The 18,999-nt window shown below is 39.1% G+C and overlaps 1 protein-coding gene across 3 annotated transcripts in view; it reads right to left on the bottom strand.

The window, feature by feature from the left end:
• The window catches only part of MIDEAS (mitotic deacetylase associated SANT domain protein), a 52,192-nt gene extending 42,459 nt beyond the window's left edge, over positions 1-9,733 (bottom strand). Inside the window, exon 1 of one of the 3 annotated variants that reach the window (XM_009102035.4) lies at positions 9,296-9,733. The gene's annotated coding sequence lies outside the window, so the exon portion shown is untranslated. Of the gene's footprint in view, positions 1-8,886; positions 9,033-9,295 lie in introns of those variants that run through there. The other 2 variants (XM_018907606.3, XM_018907605.3) reach the window with 2 other exon arrangements.
• Positions 9,734-18,999: the final 9,266 nt, after the last annotated feature.

Raw genomic sequence — 18,999 nt, 5'->3', positions numbered from 1 at the left:
CTAAGCTCAGGGCACCTGTTCCTTATTGCTGCCCATTTCAGTTTCCATATAAGCAGCATGTTGTGTCCAAGTATGAATAAAAGACTCAATGAAATCATACATCATCATTTCCCTTTAAGGGTGGGACACCACTGAAAAACAATAAAAGCACTTCAGGCTACTAAAAGAGACTAAGAGCAAGATTTTACTTCAGATTTTAAAAGGCTATGCAAAGCTATTGCCTTCTTGGGAAGAATATGGGGAAGTCTTAACTATTTTAACCCAATTAATATGTTAGAAAGCTCCCCTAGCTTCAATTTCCAGGCTATATTCCTGAAACAGATCTCTGTAAGAACTGCTGGTACAGACCCTATTACAGCATTGCAATCTCCACTGGCAAATGAGATCCTCAAATTTACTTTTGACAAAAGGGACCCCCCTATAGATTGCTTAGCTTTCCAAACGTCTAGGGGTATCCTGCACCTTTGTAGCATATTATCCAAACTAAAGTGGTACAAACCCTCAGTAAAACCATATTGCCTCAGAAAATTAAAGTATAACTGTAGACTTCTCCATGCAGCCTGAGATCAGGTTCAGTCTTTTTTATTTAATGCTCGTGATGTGAAGATGTCCTGGTTGCAGCCAGCACAGGGTTATTTTTTGTAGCAGACAAGAGGGGCACAGCTAGGTCATGGAGGTTACTCTACACCATCTCATGTCATTGCTGCTGGGATGGAGGAAAGGGAAATTCTTCTAGGGAAAAGGGTGATTGTTGAAACTGTAGATTTGCTTCTGGTGAGAAAATGTGGCAGAGGGAGCCATTAGCTATTTTATTGCTGTTACTGCTCCTCTTCTTATCTCATTGCTGTTTCTAGTAAGCTGTTCTTAGCTCAACCCATGATCTTTGCCTTTTGTGCCTCCAATTCTCCTCTTCAGCCCATCAAAGTGGGAGAGAAGGAGAAAAGGCAGAGAACCAGTGTGTGGTTTGGAGAGTGCTGGCACTAGACTGGGGAGTACCATTCCTAAACCTTGACAAAAGAGCAGAAGAAAAACATCTTATGCAGGTTTGAATTATACTCAAAATCCCTCTCAAGCAGATCTCAAACTCAAGAGAATATAGAAAACTGGAATTTTTTTTGCATCATAAATCTTTCTGTATTTGACACCAAAGGGTTGCTGCAAACATTAGTGCCATCTCTGCTTTTCAGCTGAGTAACATGTGAACCACTGAGTTTTCTTGTTTTCTTTTGTCACATGGTCCTTGGAGTGTGCTATTATGGTATTATACAGGCTGAAGTAAGCATTAACAATTCGAGATCAAAATTCCAAATACAGTTTAAATATCAGTATCTCTCATGAAAGAAGTATTAAGAATTTCTAAATCTAAGTATCTTCCTATATTGGCACTTTTTTATTTTGTGTGAGCATGAGAATGTTGCTTTGTGGGTTGTCTTTTAAAAACAAAGTGCTTTGCTCTTTCATCTAAATGTCATTCTTCCACAAATATCAACAGGAACTTTATAGTACTCTAACAATAGAATATTGCTGATCAGGATTGGAACAGACTATTGATTTATCACCACTGGGGAAATACTTCTGTTAACTTCTGTTAAGAAAAAAGTAAAAGCCATTTTAACGTCACTTTAGTCATTACAGAAGCAGCAGCATCTGGATGGATGTTTTAACATCAACTTCAAGTACCAAATACACTGTCCCTTTAACTAAATATCCGTGTATATGTGGTCAAGCAATTGCTGGTGTTGACAAGTATTTGGGCCACTGCCCTTGCTCTCATACTTGCCTAATGATACCTCTGACAGAGGTGCCTGGCAAAGAAATCCATGAAGTGGCTAAAAAGCAACAGTGCAAGCTGGTGGCCAGTGAAGGGTCTCTAGCCTTGCTCTGTTGCCTCTGTGTTAGAAATGCATTTGCTTTATGACCAGTCCACCCCAGCCTCATCTGTCTCCTGTGCTTAAGAATTCAGCAAATACATGTTTATGCCACTCGCAGACTAACAAAGACCTGCATCGTGGCATACATGCGTGCACAGGCAAGCTGGTTCATTTTAAAATGCCAGGAGAGATTACCTGAATAAGGAAACTGAATTTTCTAGTGTACAATTTTTATCAGTAGTAATTATTACTATTAAAGAGCTCTTCCGGTTGCAGAAAAAAACTTTAGAAATCAAGGCTTCAAATCTGCACTTCTTTTGCTAACAAAGCTCTCTGCATTTTAATTTCCTCTCTAAAGGTAAGGTAAGTAGGTTTATTTATATTGGAAAAAAAAAAAAGCTCAGATAGCTTTGTTCATATTTTAATAGAAAAATGTCATCATTGACATCAATAAAGCTTCTTGCAGGGCAGCCCCTTATTCACTGTTAACAAGTGCAAACCCCAAATATAGTATCAGCTATATCACACTTCTCAAGTTTTTAACTCCTCAATTTTTCAAATGTTTAGTCTTTACATCTGAAATTCAAGATTAAAATGCATTGTTTATAAGGAGCCTCACATTCTTTTTGTATCTTCTTAGGCGCTAAAAGGTCTTTTTATCACAGATCAAATTTTTCTACAGAAACATTTACAGTACATTTTCTGCAGAAAGAAAGCTGCAATAGCAAAATAAGTCATCTAGTACCATACTTGAAATATTTTGCTTTTGCCAAAGAAGGATTAAACCAAGGAGTCCCATACTTCAGAAGGAAAGCAGTTCCCATACTTCAGAGAGAAAGAAATGTCTCAAATATCCTTTTGACTCTTAAATGTATTTAGAAAATCAGCATAATGAAAGACCACTTCAATGCTGAAATTAAATCAGAAAAAAGTGAGGCTGATAATCAAATGCAACATTTAGAACAGTTGTTTACTTACAATCTCACTCTTTACGTGCAAAGGTTTTCTAGTTATTCAAGAAGAGCAGCTTAAGCCCCTAATAACCAGAATGCCTAAGGGTACAGTAATGCTTCACTAGTATGACAAAAGTCTAGCTTTTGTTTTTAATATATTGCTTTTTTTCTCCAGAGACATCTCAACCTCCCTTAAAACATGTTAATTTAAACAAGTATTGTTTGGAAAGTCCACACTGTTTACTTATATATACTTATATTTTATAAATATTTGAAAATACAATAGCTTTCCATTAAAAAATCCAAATAAAATTTGTATTGGTAATTAAATATTATGGAACTGTCCCAAATATATATCATGTCTCATGCAGGATAACATCTAGAGTTTATCACAAAAGATTCAAAGAGAATAATTCAACTCAGAATTTTTGAAGTAATGATATCAAACTAAATCATAGGGGCAGTCAGATTTCCCTGCCAGTTTCAGATATGTGAGTATTTGGGATCCTAAGTTGTCATCATTGGAATCTCTTAAAGCGGTCTTACAACTGTGGCTCTCTCTCCTCCCACCAGGAATTTGGCAGTGCTGGGATTTTGTTCTCAAATGGTATAAAATCAAATTTAAATAGGAAAATACTTTGCTAAATTCTTCTCCACCCAAGTGTAGTAATTTCCCCAAAACACAGCAAACTCTCCTTTCAGGAAGTGCATGAAAGAATCCATTATGTAGGGAGAAATAAAAGCCTGAAATATCAGTTTAAACTCCCAAAAGTATTGTTAAGGATGTTATAAAACTGTAAACAAGAATGAAATTCTTGACAAATAACCAGATGACATATGCAGGAGTTGAAAAGGAAATGCTCAAGGAATCCCAGGTGTACACAGGCATAGCAGGTAAGGCCGCACCTAAGCATAAGTGATTAAGTCAAGTTTGAAATCTTGCAACATCCTCATGAAACTTGGGATCCAAACAAAAATGCACTTTTACCTATGAACTACACCATAGCGAGGCTACTTGGAGATTATTCAGACTTCTGGGACTAGTTTCAACTTTGGACCTCATTACGATGCACAGCGCAGACAAGGTGACAAGCATTTCAGCAGGCTGACTGCCCCACAACATGCAGCTCCAGAGAACAACAGGTTCTGGATTGTCCATGCTAAAGGGAAGCAGCCACTCTGATAGCTGGAAATCCACCCCAGAACTCTGTACCACACACAGGCTGCGAAACCAAACGAGTATTTCAAAAAGTCTTATTAGTTACAAGCCCTTCAAAAAATAAAATTAAAAAATAGACTAAAACAAAACTTGCAGTTATAATTAATGCATATTTTGATCACCATTACTCTAGAAATAACAAAAGCAACATTATCAAAGACAAGAAATTAGGATAAACTCCAAAATACAGCATTATATTCAAGGTTAAAATAAAAGTACAAACAGTCAAACGAAAAACTTCAGCATGTTTAGAAAAAAACCAAACCAAACTTCCCAAACTACACTAGCATCACAAGGAAAAGAAACTTTTGTTCTCAGGGGAACTGAGTTTTAAAATGAGATACGTGCATGTATATAACAAATAGTGTGTGTACATATAAATATACACAAACATTTAATTTGTCTTCCTAAAATAAACAACAGGAGGATATACCAATATATATCATTGCAGGGTAATCTCTCCTATCATGGGGAAAGCCAAGCAACTGAGAACCAATGTGAGACAATAACAGGCAGCAAAGAAAAAACAAAGTATGAACACTGACTTGATTCCTCTTCCTGTCTCTTTACATCCCAGCTCTGAACTTATAATGTATCAGTAAGGTATTTAGTAAAAAAGATATCAGAACTGTTTCTCAGTTTACTACTTCAGGTACTAATAACACTTAACTTGTTTCAATTCTTACCAATGCTAAAGCCAAACTACACAGTTTTTACAATTCTTACCAATGCTAAGTCCAACTATACCCTTAATTTTCACTAAGTAAGGGTAAAAAGGAAAACATTACTCTATGCTTTGCTGTAAGCCTTTCAAAATGTCTTTAAGAACAAACAAAAAATTAACACACATTGGCCACACCCTCCCAAAATAGTTTTTCCTAGTTTTCAACTTCTTGATTAACACCAGCCATCAATTCAACAAGGGGCAATCAAGTAGTTTACTTGTACATAAAAAGAACATTAATTTTGGGGTGTGTACATTTCAAAGAATATCTGTACATCATATTATATACAGATTAATTAATTATATTAATTTAAGCATTGTTATCTGCTGGCTGTCAGTTGCACAAAATACAGCAAAAAGCATCAAGAGAGCCTGAAAAGCAAAGAATTAATTACCAAGATTATCTCTGCATCCACATTCAAATGGTTGCTCCTAAAAACCTGGACTGCATTCAAAATGCATGTACACACACCTTTTCCCGGTGTGCAGAGTAGAGCTTTCCCTCATAACTTTTTCAGTCTCTGGAGTCGATCAGCAGAGCACTAAGGGCTACAGCTGGAGACCACTCAGAAACAGAAGCTGTGCAAAGCGTTGTGAAGTGCTCCTTGAGCAGCCTCCTGCTGCAGACACATGCCATTTGTGCACTGCAAGCTGCTGGAATTTCCACATGGAATGCAAGGGGCTGCTATGCAGCAACAAAAACTCAAATTATTACTGACCAGCCGCCTCTTTCAGGGACGTCTGTAACGTATAACAAGGATTTCTTAGTTTGAAGGCTCAAATCACACCAGGGGAACGTGTGATTCAAAGTACAAGCAACTCCTGTCTGACAAAAAACTCTCTGCCACACTTGCAATTATTAGGGAAGGTCCTCAGGATATTTCCTTGAATTAGCAGTTCATCCCTCCTATTTACAAATTGCTCAGTGACAAGTCTTCCCTTTGGATGTGACTCATGAGCATTGGTTTGCTCGTGCCAGAACCTGCAGTGTTTTGGGCATATATTGCAAAACCTCACCAACAGAGCTCCTGCCTCCCTCACCTCCCCATTTCACACTATGAATACTCAAAGTGGTTTACTTCTCATTTCATGTCTCTTTGAATGTAACTAATTGCACTGGAGACAACATTCATATTTACTAAGTTTAATTTTAGCATAAACTGTAATTTACTGCAACCAGTTCTAAGATTTTATGCAAAGCTCCAGAACTAAAACAAAAAAGCCAAAAAAACCCCAGAACACCAGCAAAAACCTCCAAAAAACGGTACAAAAATCTCCAGCTCTTACCAACATTCCTATTCTACAATTTGATCAACAGGTTAAAAAAAGTGTTTGCTAAATGCTTACCCAAACTCAACACAAAACTAAGTAAGTTTCTTGAGCAGAAATCCTTCAAGAACTGCTAAGCATATAGAAAATACACACACCTTTGCAAACAGGGCCACAGGCTAGCAGATTTCCAGTCTGATTCATGACAGTCCCTCCTGTCTCCTTACATGCCTGGGCACACCTCCACACACATACCACCAAGGTGGCCATCTCCAAAGAAAGGCTGCATGTTCTCAAGTCAGGGGCAACTTAAGGGCTTGATTAGCAGCTTGACAGAAGAGTATCATGAAAGGGATGAGAGGTTTGACAATATCTCCTGTGGCTCCGCAGCCACCACTGACAGGCGACCATAAGAGTGAAAATGCAAAAATATAAACTAACATTTAGAGCATTTATGCAGGCTTTTGAAAAGCTTGCATTGTGCTACAGCCCTCATCACTTCATATCACCACTGCTTGCATGCACCTGGACGGGTTAAAGACTAGCACAGCTACACCTTTGTTTTGCTAGCATGCACACAAATGTATATATATCTATGACTAATTCCACTGAGAACCACAGGACAACTCAAGGACGTGCAAGTTACCTACTCCTTTGTATACAAGTCCAAAGAATCCTACCTAAAAACTCTCTTCCACCACATAGGTTGTAAAACCCAAAAGATTTAGCATAAGGAATAACTATTTGTATCACTACCACAATAATTCAAATCAACTCTTTAAGAACTACTCCAGAGGTAATTTTGAGTTTAAAACATCCAGTATAACACAGATTGTCAAGTTAGTCAAGACATGAAGTACAATTTCAAGAAAAATCTACAAATAGAACAGCACAGTAATGCATGCATTAACATATTTCTTTCATGTTTTATTAAAACAAAATGCTCTAATAAACTTACAGAAGGATCACTAAGATCGGTTGTCAAATGACAAAAAAAACCCCAAACCAACAAACAAAACACAAAAACCACTGTCAGCAGATCCCCTCATTCTTCATTAACAAAGCCACATATATTTTACATGAACCATTTTCTTGACAACCTGAGGAAACTACCAATAATAATGTTTTCAGCTACAATATGTTTTAGTTGAACACCAAGAAATTTTAAAGCAGCTTTCCGTTTTTATAGTACTTTTCATTGCAGTGCTCAAAACACTTTACAAGCCTTTGTGGCATTTATTAAGACATCAGCTATAATAGCTGAAGAAAATACTTCCAGAAATTTGTCTCTAATGTTAGAAAGGCCAGTATCTGAGCACCAGATCTGAAATCTTTCAGATCTGTCATGAATTCCAAGTACTCTAGAAACTAAGCTGATAAAAATAACAGGTGACCAGCGTTTCTGAAAAACAAATCTTAGGGAACTTAAGTTGTGGGTACAAGAATTTTGACATTATTATGATGTTCTTTCAAGTCTTAGTTAAAAGCCTTGCTAATACAGGGTCAGTGGCACACTTTCTAAGTGCCTCATACTATCCCTCAGCCAACACTGCCTACAAGATCACTGAACCAGATGCAACTTTAAAGTTAAAGTTGAAAAAGCATGCTCTGAGCGAATCTCTCGTCTGATAGTTCGTTCAAGCTCCAAGTTTTTGTGGCCTGACACAGAAACTCTCCCGAATGCTCTTCTCTCCATTTCCAAGCCAGCTAGCTGAACTGCAATTTCTTATTTTAACATAGGTCTTTTTCCTACACAAGCACACAAAAAAATTGACCAGAGCAAGAATTACACTAAATGTGCGGGACTGTAGCAAACCTGCTTAGATTTCAGCTTGTATATAATCACTTTAGAAACATGAACCCGCAGATTCAATGAGTTTTCAATTTCTGTCTGCTGTGATTTCAGAAACTACTAGTGGCGTTACTGCTGAGTATTTCAGATCTCTGATTTCTACGATCAGCCTCACTCCACTTCTACCTTCCTCTTTTAATTCTCTGAAGTCAGTCTAAGAGGAACGTGGCAGTTCAATGCAGAACACATTCTCTTTTTAGCATTTGCAATGCAAAACTAGGTTTTGTTCGGTACAGAAATCTTGCACAATAGCCTGTGTATACGTATTCGTTCCAACAATGCTGTCCTATGCAATCACTCTGTAATTACACACAGTCATAAAGCTGCTGCTGTTGCTGCTTGGAACTGCAGTCTCGCCCTCCAAACAACCTAATAGTCTCCGCATTAGGACATTTCTTTCTCTCTCTTCCCCTCCCTTAACTGCTTGCTCCAGTACAGATGGCCTTTACACTAAGCTCAAAGCACGTAACCGGAATGAAATCAAGTTATTATTAAAAAATTAGATGTTTTTAAAAGAATGTAAAATAAATCTCTGTTGAGCTAACAGAATATTTTGCTAATTCTGCAAGCTGCAACCGCACAAGACTTAATAAACCAAAAATAAATCCTGCTTACGCCTGTTTAAAAAAAAAAAAACCGTAAGTATTATATAAGACTCTCACATACGCGCGTAGGTGTATTGTCAGCTTTTACTGCTAAACTGCAACGAATCGGTCTTTTGCAGTTGCTGCCAGAAAAGAGCTGTACACTTGAAAGCACGGGATTTTTCAAAAATTATCTAACAAATTCCTCCCCACCCCCCTCCACTGCGTAAACTCCAGCAGAGCGATCCGACCCTCGCCACGATGCGCTCAGCGGCGGCCGGGACCCGGCGGCTCCTGCGCAGCACCCGGGGCCCCGCACACGCCGGGCTGCCCCGGCTCCTCCACGCCGCGAGCAAAGAGAACCTCCGCCCGCCCCAAACCAACCCCTCAAAATTCCATCCGCAGGCAGCTCACCCGAACACAGACACATCCTGAAAGTAGTGCTGCTGCCAGGCAGCCGCGAAGAAACCCCTCCGGAGCGCTCGTAACAACTCGGGCTACAGCAGGAGGCGACGGCTCAGCAGCCGAGCCTGGTCCCCCGCAGCAGGCGGGCCGGGAGTGCCGCCGCCCCGGCCCCGTGGGGCTGCGCGGCCCGGGCGCGGAGCCAGCCGCCCTCGTCACCTCCACAGGTACTTCTGCTCCTCATCCTGCACCCAGCACCCACAAACAAAGCACGCACCACCACCCCCAAAAGAAACGCCCCGGGAAAGACACCCCCTCTCCAAAATGGCAGGAAAACGGAAGCAAATCGTGCAAAATTTAAAAAAAAATAAATAAACGCGCGGAAAAGAGGAGAAGAAAGAAAGAGAACGTGCTGGCTCACCTGCGCAGGCAGGCACGGCGGGCGTCGCGGGGGAACGTGGAGCAGCTGTTTGCAGAGGGGGGCGGGAGTGAAGAAGGAGGGAAAAAAAAAACCAAACTTTGTTTCTTTCTCTCCGGGACTCAGCGAAAGCGTCACTTCCTAGTGCAGTAAGCGGGGAGGCTCCCGGGCCCGTACTCCTCAACTCCTCCTCCTCCCGCCTTCCTCCTCCTCCCTCCGCGGCGCCGCTCCCGCCGGCCCTCAGCGCCTCATCTCGGCACGGGCCTGGGCCCCCTGCCCTTGTCCGCAGATCTCGGCTTGACCTTCTGCTCTTGGCTGTCGCTGCTGCTGGCAACGAAGGAGAGGAAATCCCCAACGAGTGAGGGGCGGGCAGAGAGTTCGCAGCATTGATTTGAAAACCAAGCCCTGCAAAATACTGCCGTGTCCAATACCCTGCGGAAAGCGCCGCTTTGATGCCCCTAGTTCAGAGCCAGCTTCTTCGGCGAGATAAGGCTTCGTGTCCTTTTTCTCTAAAGAAAAGCAAACAAAGAGCTTTTGATTTTTAAGGAAACCCTTGTACCAAAGGAAAACATGCTTTTCTGTTTCTCCCTATCGGTCCCTTTTCTCACTTTTCCAGAAGAAAAAGTCGGGGGGGGTGGGGGGAAGGAAAGGAGAAAGGATATTAGTCCAATGCAAATCCTCAGGTCATGTCTATATTGTTGGCTGCTTTACCAGCACCTGAAATTTACTTTCACAATAACTCATACTTCGAAGGTTTCTAAAAATGTCCAGCTCCTCTTCTGGAATATGGCTTCCTCTGCTGCCTTGGTCAGAGAATAAAAAACACAGTGTGCTGACAAATGCAAGCATGCTACTCTACCCTACTAAGGCAGGAAATAAAGCTGCTTTGACATTGCTCCCTCTGTAGACTGCTCTGCTACTAGAGTTTGTTAACAATCAATGAAACTTTTAGATTATAAAATAACCTTTAGACAGCATTCACAGATTGGACTCACATACAGTGAAACATGGAGCAACATGAAAATGCCTAACATTTTTCTTCAATGTGCACGTTACCACATGTTTACCTTCATCCAGGCTCAGATCATTCAGTGCACACAGCAGCATTGCTGGATTTTGGGGTTTTTTTCCAGACCAGCAAGGCAGTTTCCCTTCCAGCATGTATTGCCTTATAGAGTGAGATATAGAAGTAATTTTTGCACTGCTCACTGTAGTTCGTGTTTCTTTCCCAATAGCTCCTTGCAGAACTTTTTACCAGGGAAGCTCAAGATGTGTAGAAACAGGAGCCCAGAGAAGTGACTTGCCTATGACTACAGATGCATAACCAGGTTACTCTGATGAGTCCCAGGTCAGCAGTCTAATTACCACACCCAATCTTTTCCTGTCATGGTGCAGAGAGAGGATAACAGTGAGACACATGGTGGTGAAGAGCAAAATAGTAGCCACGGGTACTACTGGTAAAGGTTTTTTTCTTTCACAACCAGAGGTATCATTTGATGCAACACTCTCTCAATAGGACCTTCAAGGAAAAATCTTCTACGGCATCATTAATACATTTGCTCTTCCAAACTCATGATAGACAGGAACAACAGGTCAACTATTTCAATCAATACAGAAAGAATATTCTCAGATCTTCACAAATTACCTAATATGTAAAGCAAACATAAATTATTGAACTAGCTGTAGTCAAAGGCATACAACTCATTAATTTAATTTGCCCTAATAAAGATTGAAAAGAGATTCAATAAACTGGAGTTATTTCCTCTCTGTTACGTTAGGCAATCGGTGCCCCCCATGAAGCACATCAGATATTGAGATTGAAGTTACTTGTCTCAGCTTTCATTGGGGGGAGAACAAACCCAACCAAAAATAACCAATCTTCTATGATTTTAAATCATGTTTTACTAGCAAAATGTATCTCTTTGTTCCAGACAGAACAAATGCATGTTGTACTTCACCTGTTTGGAGGCTGGGAGCAAAATGATGAGCAGCATCTTGTGTTTCACAATACTTAATCACATAAAAGCAGCAGACAATGGCAGAAACGTCATCATCCGGCTGCAGAAGCGAACATTGCGCAGAGCAGGGAGTGTGCTTTCTGCCCTGCTCCAGGAGATATTTTAACTTGTTGGGTTTGATAGTTCCCTCCTAAGTAACATATCAGGTAGATAGGAATCATGCTGAGCCAAAGACAACATAGTAACCACAAGGACAAAGCTGAAACACCCTGCAAGATGCAAAATCTATAGGAAAGGATGACTGTATTTCCTAAACATACCAAATGGGATGAGAACAAAAACAAGCAAGACAGTAGGTATACCAACTAGTTTATAGATCTAAAATAGAAGAAACACTTCAAAGACACCATGATGTTTATAGAGCTGTATGTTAGTGTTTATCTTACTGAGCAATAAAAGTTTTATGAAGTGTTTTGTAAGGATTTTACAGTTATACACTCTTCAATTGTTTCTCCATTCCTCACATTACATGGTCATTACATCTTCTCCAGAGCCAGCCATCATAATTTTCTACTTTTCAGTAACAGCATTTGCTATGCTTTTAAAAAGTTTTTCTTTCTCCTTTTCTCAGCATATACTGAGATTACATGACGGCTGCACTTCTATCAGCTTTACTGTAACAAAACTTAACACACATGCATTCCCTGTTACGTCATTATTTTGTTACTACATTGAAGGAGATCGGAAGATCTCCTAGCTATCAGCGTATAAAATCTTAGTTTTCTTTGGCTTGTACAGACACATCTTGTAGTGTAACAACATCGACTCATATCATTAATACACTGGATTGCACTGAGTCAGAATTTGGATTAAAGACTACGCTTTGCATACTGAAGTTTGCAATACTGAGCCACGGGCTCAGTAGGTGGCACTCTTTTCCCCGCGTCAAAGTAGAGCCAAGGCCCCGTCCTCTTTGTAATTCTCAGGAACTGAATTTGTGCTCCAGAATGATGGGAGACATTATGGAGCCATTAGTTCTCCCTGAAATTAGGTATAAAATGAAGGTCCTAACCAGTATGGCTAATTAAAAAGCATTTACACCCTTTGTAATAGGAATTTCAGATTTTAATAAGCCTAATGCTTCCACCTCATAATCACACTGAAATTTCCTCTAAAATTTCATATGATGTGATTTTTATTTAAAAATATTAATGTCAGCATAAACCAGTAATTAATAGCTGCAGTGTTTATCCCATAAATATATTCAATGCTCAGAGGCAGGGCTGCCTCTAGACAAGCCAGAGAATGGACTGAGAGGAACCATGAGAAGTTCAACACAGACTAATGCAAAGCCCTGCATTTTGCCCAGACTGTCCTGCCATTACACAGGCTGGGGCTGGCAGGACACTCAGTGACACTAAATAAGATTTGAGGGTCCTGCAGGACAGTGGGAAAAACACCAGGCAGCAGTGAAGGCTCGCACCATCCTGGCCTGTATAAAGAAAATCTGAGCTAGGTTCAAGGGAAATTACTATTTCTCTTTACTCATCATTTGGTAGCCTGTGTCTGGAATACTGTGTGGAGTTTTGGGCATCCCAGTATAAAATATATGTTAATAAACTGGAGCCAGTAGAAACTCAAGATGATCAGGTGCTGGAACAGATGTCCTCAGCAAGGAGAGGCTGATGGAAACAGTGGTCATTTCAACCAGCTAGTGAGGATAGTGAAGCAATGAGCAACATCATTTGATTTCAGTGTTGACCCTCACTCTTAGCAGGAGACTGAAGAAGTGACCTCCCAGAACCTCCTCTAACTTGACTGATACTGTAATTCAAGAAGGAAGCAAATCCTTATAACTCACATAAGAGGAGACTTAATTAAATGACAGTCAGATAGTTTGAACATGTCTTATAGGAAATAGGAGTGATTGTATCTGTATGCAAATCTGTATTCAGATTTGTTGGGCTTTAGTTTTGAGATTGTGAAGACCATCAGCCTAATTACAAATAAAGCCATTCCCTCATAGTCCATTTCCCAGCACTATTACAGGAGAAAGTGTTCATAAAAATGGATTTTATACAACAATGTTTTTATACAATTACTTTATACTACAGAGAAATTTTCATTTCTCCAGTACCAATGTCTGTCTCCCATCTTTGTCAGAATTATTCACTCAAGTTTGAAATATTATGCTAGGACACAACTTCTCTTGGGAAATTTGATGCAGACAGATGGAATGCTTGGAAAAAAGGGGTTTGGCCTATTTAAAAGAGCTTTCAAAAAAAACCAAAAACACCTTTGTGCCTATATTTTTACTCTTAATATCTGAATTTAAAACACTTAATTCAAGCTAGATTTTAGTAAGATTCAGCTTATTTGATCAACCTGTGGAGAAAATACACGTATTTATAGAGCATGCATGTGTAAATACATAGGTATACACACACAGTGTGTCATGACCTGGCTCACTGAGAACCAGGAGGAAACCTTGTTACATGATGGACACTGTGGTTTGGAGAAGAAACCACATGTGAAACAAAGTTAGTCACATTGCTTAGATACTACTGAAAAAAGCTCAGATGCCATGGTGGGAAAGACAGTGCAGGAATCTATGAAGTACCAAATTATATGGCATGCTGAAAACCAGGACTGTTGACCCTTTCTTCCTAATTTTGCTAGCTCGTGTAGCTTTAAAAAGACTTTGTAGTCTTTCTGCATTTGCTATCACTTTTCCCAGAATGCCACATTATTTGTTTGTTTGTTTTACAAACAACAGTCTGTGGTAACATTGTTCACTAAAATTGAGAAAAATACAGTATTTGAAGAAACTAAGTGGTGAGCTGAAGGCCACATGGAGGTTGAAAAGCTGAGCTTTGGTTAGCTCCAAATGCTCAAGTCCACATGTAAACTCTTCTGTCACACTATACTGTTGCTGTATTTTAGGAGCTCAATATGCAGATGGTACTAAACTTCAACATGTTCCATCACCAAACTGTTACCAATCTACACACACAATAATAGGACACCAAATGCTTCTTGCTGCTCAATTGACTAAATAGTGACACAAGTCCTTCTGAAAATTAGGTTCAAGTTACCTTAAGGAGGATGATATTAAAAAAACCCTAACAACAACAAAAAGATTTTCTTAAAAAAAGCTGCCTGTAAAATGCCTCTGATTTTTTCTTAAATATTTATTGATTATATTTTCTTACATACTGTATGAGAGGAGCAATTAGAAAATGAACTGATGAATATATGTATATTAGAACTCTGAAAATGTAAAGCACCATAAATTCTTTACCTCTATTTAACTATTCATCATCCTAATTTAGATAACATAAATAATAATGCTACTACCTTGGGAAAAGTCCATGGTCTAGTAACTCTCAACAAGATCAAGAATTCTTCAGATTAGTGGAAATACTCCTGAAAAACATGGTAGGCAAGAAATATCAAGAACTGGTAGGCATATGTAAATTTTTAATCCTAATACTTTTTTTTAATGCTATAATCATTTCATGGGATGAAGTTGTGCTGTAGTTAAGGGGGTAGAAAAGTTCACATTTTGGGGCCAAGATCAAGTGCTGAGAACAGGAATGACTGCAGTACAGCCATAATGTAACTCAGGCACAGCCACATGCAAGTGCCTCAGCTTAAAGCAGCTCCCAAGAAAACGTGGCAGGAGCCCCCCATGAGGCTTGGTTTGGCAGGTAACTTCCACTAAAGCTTCTTCTGTCTCTCCTTCTCCAAGATAACCAGCTGTGCTTTCTTTAAGCTGGCTTCAAGCCCAGGTAGAGAAACACCCTAGAGGCACTCAGAGTCCTAACAACAACAAATGAACAAGAAAAGGCATAGTGATAGCATGTACTGCAAAGTAATAGTCACAGCTTGGTTGAATTTAATGTAATAACAGAAATAAAGATTGGAGTTTAAAACAATAAGATGTGATATTTTTTCTCTCTTTGTATAATGCTGATGTTATTTATTAAGAACTAGTATTACAGACAATAATTTAGGCTGTTTCTTTAATACTCTGAGTAGACCAATTTCTTATTGAAGTATGCAGAAGTTATTTAATTCTATCAATAGGCTATTTAATAATATAAAAATAAGATCTGCCCCACTGACATCAAGTAACTGGTAATAACTAAAGGTGCATTGTGTATAAATATTTGCAGGATTCTGGAATTTTTGTGTTATGTATTATTTATTTGTGCAAGATATGTATATATCTATGTATGTATGTGCTTATATAGAAGAACATCCTCAAAGTCATCTCTTACAGAGAATATCAACTAGGAAATCCTTGTGAGCTTCAGAAGCTCATATATTACAAGCAGCAATCTTGAAGCCCATTTCAAATCATTTGACACTTCCAGTCATCAAGGAACTTTCAGCCCAAACAGGTTTTAGTGACAATGACTCAGAACCATTGCAATTAAATTAAACATATGCTGCATAAATCTAGGGGCATCAGAGGAATCAGAAAGTGAGCATTTGCTAACACCAGGTTCTGTTGCTAGCCCATGGTACCCTCTCATGAGGATTCATCCCTATTCCAGCACATAAATAAATTACAGAACAGCAAGGGAACATAAAGCACAGTGGGAGACACCAACATGGATAAATAAGACATATGTGATAGGCAGATACCAAATACAGAGGATAGTCTGCAACCACATAATTACGCACCTTGATGACATTATCTGTCCCTCTACTCCTTAATCCTTCTTTTCTGTCACTCCATGCTTGCCTCTGCTGGCAGTTTGCATTGGTGCAAGCCAGGCTTCAGCTTCTTCTGTCATCACCATTACACTGTAGCATTTTTGGTGTTCAGTTTTTATTCTTCTCAGATTCAAAAGGAAGTTGCATCATTCTGATTTCCATACCTGGAATCCAGCAGTATTTTGGCAGTCCTCCATGATTCCTTCCAATACCAAGTTGTGACCTGCAACAACCAGTTGGTCTGTTTACCTCTGTGATCTCTGAATATTTCTTATTTTTTGCATAAAGTACATTGCATATTTATTATAAGGAAAATTAATTCAGTTACTCTCTTTATGTTTATTAGTACAAATCTCATTATGGAGTTTGTTCTTTTTTTCCTCCCTTTATCCTTTTTTGATACAAAATTTAGAGGTTTTTTTTTCTTGTTAATGGGAACCTTAAAAGGCTTGTACTCACAGTACAATCTACAATAATTTTTTTCCATTTCTACATAGGGCATAAACCACAATTTCATAGCAACATACCTACCTAGAATGTGGTATTCCAAGGCAGGAATGCTTCCCAAATACAGATGTGGTTATACAATGTATATGGTCCACTGAGCTTTTGAGCATTATTTATGTTTTCTGTTAGCCAACAGAAACACAGATCTTCATGGCTGCCACAGGACTGCCAGCCTGAAAGAAATGCAGCAACTCCAACAGGAAGCAATGAAGTTTTTTATTAGTGCATGTCCGACATTTTGCAAGTACTCTCAAAACCCTCCCCTCCTACACATTAAGGCGGATGCTTCCTCTCTTGCAAATACTGCTTCTCCCTCATCTCCCCCCACGGCCACGCCCACTCCTGCAGAGATTTCTCCAGCTCCTTGAAGCCACAGTGCACTGAGAATGCAAAGGGTATTATCTGGAGAAGGCTAATGTAACCAAGATCTACAGTAGAAGCTCTAATATACACATGATCCATGAAGGCAACCATGGAGAAAGTATTCAAATACCAAGCTCGAGTATTCTGTCTCTGCTGGATTTACCATAGTGTCTGTTTATATGTACTTGTTATTTCTGTACTCTTTCCTCATATGTATGAGAGAGGCATCCTCCAATATCACTACTGCTTCAAGCAACAAAAAAATCAATTACTGTCTTTTTCTCAGCAGAATCTCTTCCCCACAAGAAGTGTTCTGAATATGTTATCTTTATTGTGCTGTGAACAAGAAACAGAAATCCACTGTGCTCAAGGCAGGGAATAGCAAATCCACTGTGCACTAACAATCACCATAGAATCATGACATTGGGCTTCACATATCAATGTACATCACAGAAAAGATGGAGAAAACTTCTAGAGTTTCTCAAGAATGGGAAGTGGTTCAGGAAATTTGCATCCAAAAACTGCAGGAGGAAGAAAACTGCCCAACTAAGAAAAAAACCAAAAAAACCGCACAAAACACCAACCACACAGAAAACCCCCAAACCTCCTCTTATCTTGAAACTATGAATAGTGAGAAAAATTACCAAGTTATAGGGTCACTATTCTTAACATCTGTACCACTAAGAAAACAAATGTTACTGCTGTTCATTTCAGGCAACTACAACAGTTGGATGTTTGGGGTGTTTTTCCTTTTGGTGAAAGATTAGTGGAAGCTCTTGAAAAGATGTATATTGACTGAGGAGCAGAAGACATCAGAAGTTCAAAGCAACACAGAAGACAACAAGGAGAACTTCATATCAACAAAACACTGTCACAATTCAATATGAAATCTGATTTTCTAATTTCAGAGTGGAGCTTCACTGTGCAGGAAGCACCCACAGAAATCGATATGGACATACAAAATTAGGTAATGGAGTAAAACAGGAGTATATTTCTTGAGAGTGTTGTTATTAAAAATTACAGCTCTCTCCTATTGCATGCACTTCAGTCTTAGATTCATCAGCTGTCATTCAAATATTGCCAACAGACCCTCAGCTACAATTCTCCCAGTTTGTTCCAGAGAACAGCATCCAGACTTCATTTCCCAGACATCCAAACAAAATTCTGTCAGGTCATTTCAGCCTCCAAATTGTAGTGCTTGAAATGGTGATAAAAGGCTATTTGTAGAAATAATTTCACAAGTTCACTTGGACAAGTTCACCTATCATAAGTTCCTTGATTTGTAGACCTGGTATCTCCAACTAGTCATGTATTGCCATAATTAAAATACTCAACATTTTTGTCAGAACTAAGATATAACCAATTTATTCCTGTAAATTATTATACATGATTATATTTAAAATTAATGTGACTTGCAGTGCTTGCAAAGCCAGTATCCATTAAGTGATCTAGAGGTGTGTACTGTAAGTACTATCTTGCATGGCACACCACAGAAAGCTGCACAAAAAAAAAAAAAAAAAAAAAAAAAAAAAAAAAAAAAAAAAAAAAAAAAAAAAAAAAAACAAAAAAAAAAAAAGGAAAAGCATCCAAACAAGGTCTCATTTCCTCAGTAGATGTAGAAACAATATCCTCAAAATGCCTTGAGAGACTGTCATTCAGTAGTGGCAGGAAGCCTCTTTACTGCCTACCAGCTATTCTGGGTAGGACACAGAGTGCAGTTATAATCTGAAGCCAGTTTTGCTGAGCTGCCTCAGCCCTTCCAGTTACCAGTTGTTGATCACTCTCTAAAAGACAACCCTCACAGTTGTCCTGCAGCTGTTTAGCAGAGTGAGAAGAGTTGTTGTCTAAGTTTCACATGTTCAATGAAATACTTTATCACCCATGATAAGAAAGGCAACTACAGTCTCCTATAATACAGTAGCTGGCACCATTAATTCTGTCCAGGCCAGTTGTGCTTACTGATCCCTCTTCTTTTCCTGAGAGGAAACAGCTGAATGTCTCTGTAAATGCTCATTCCTAGGCCAGCAGAATACAACAGCTGATTTACTGATATCATAGTCATGAGTAATTGACTGATAACAACCAAGTGCTGTAAATTTCCAGAATGTTCACATACTGAAGGGATGAGAAGCTTTCTGCTAATATCCAGCAGCC

The sequence above is a fragment of the Serinus canaria genome, chromosome 5 (assembly GCF_022539315.1).
Source record: "Serinus canaria isolate serCan28SL12 chromosome 5, serCan2020, whole genome shotgun sequence".
Taxonomy (NCBI): Eukaryota; Metazoa; Chordata; class Aves; order Passeriformes; family Fringillidae; genus Serinus; species Serinus canaria.
Note: the sequence above shows the minus strand (reverse complement) of the source record. Positions and strands in the feature narration are given on the sequence as shown.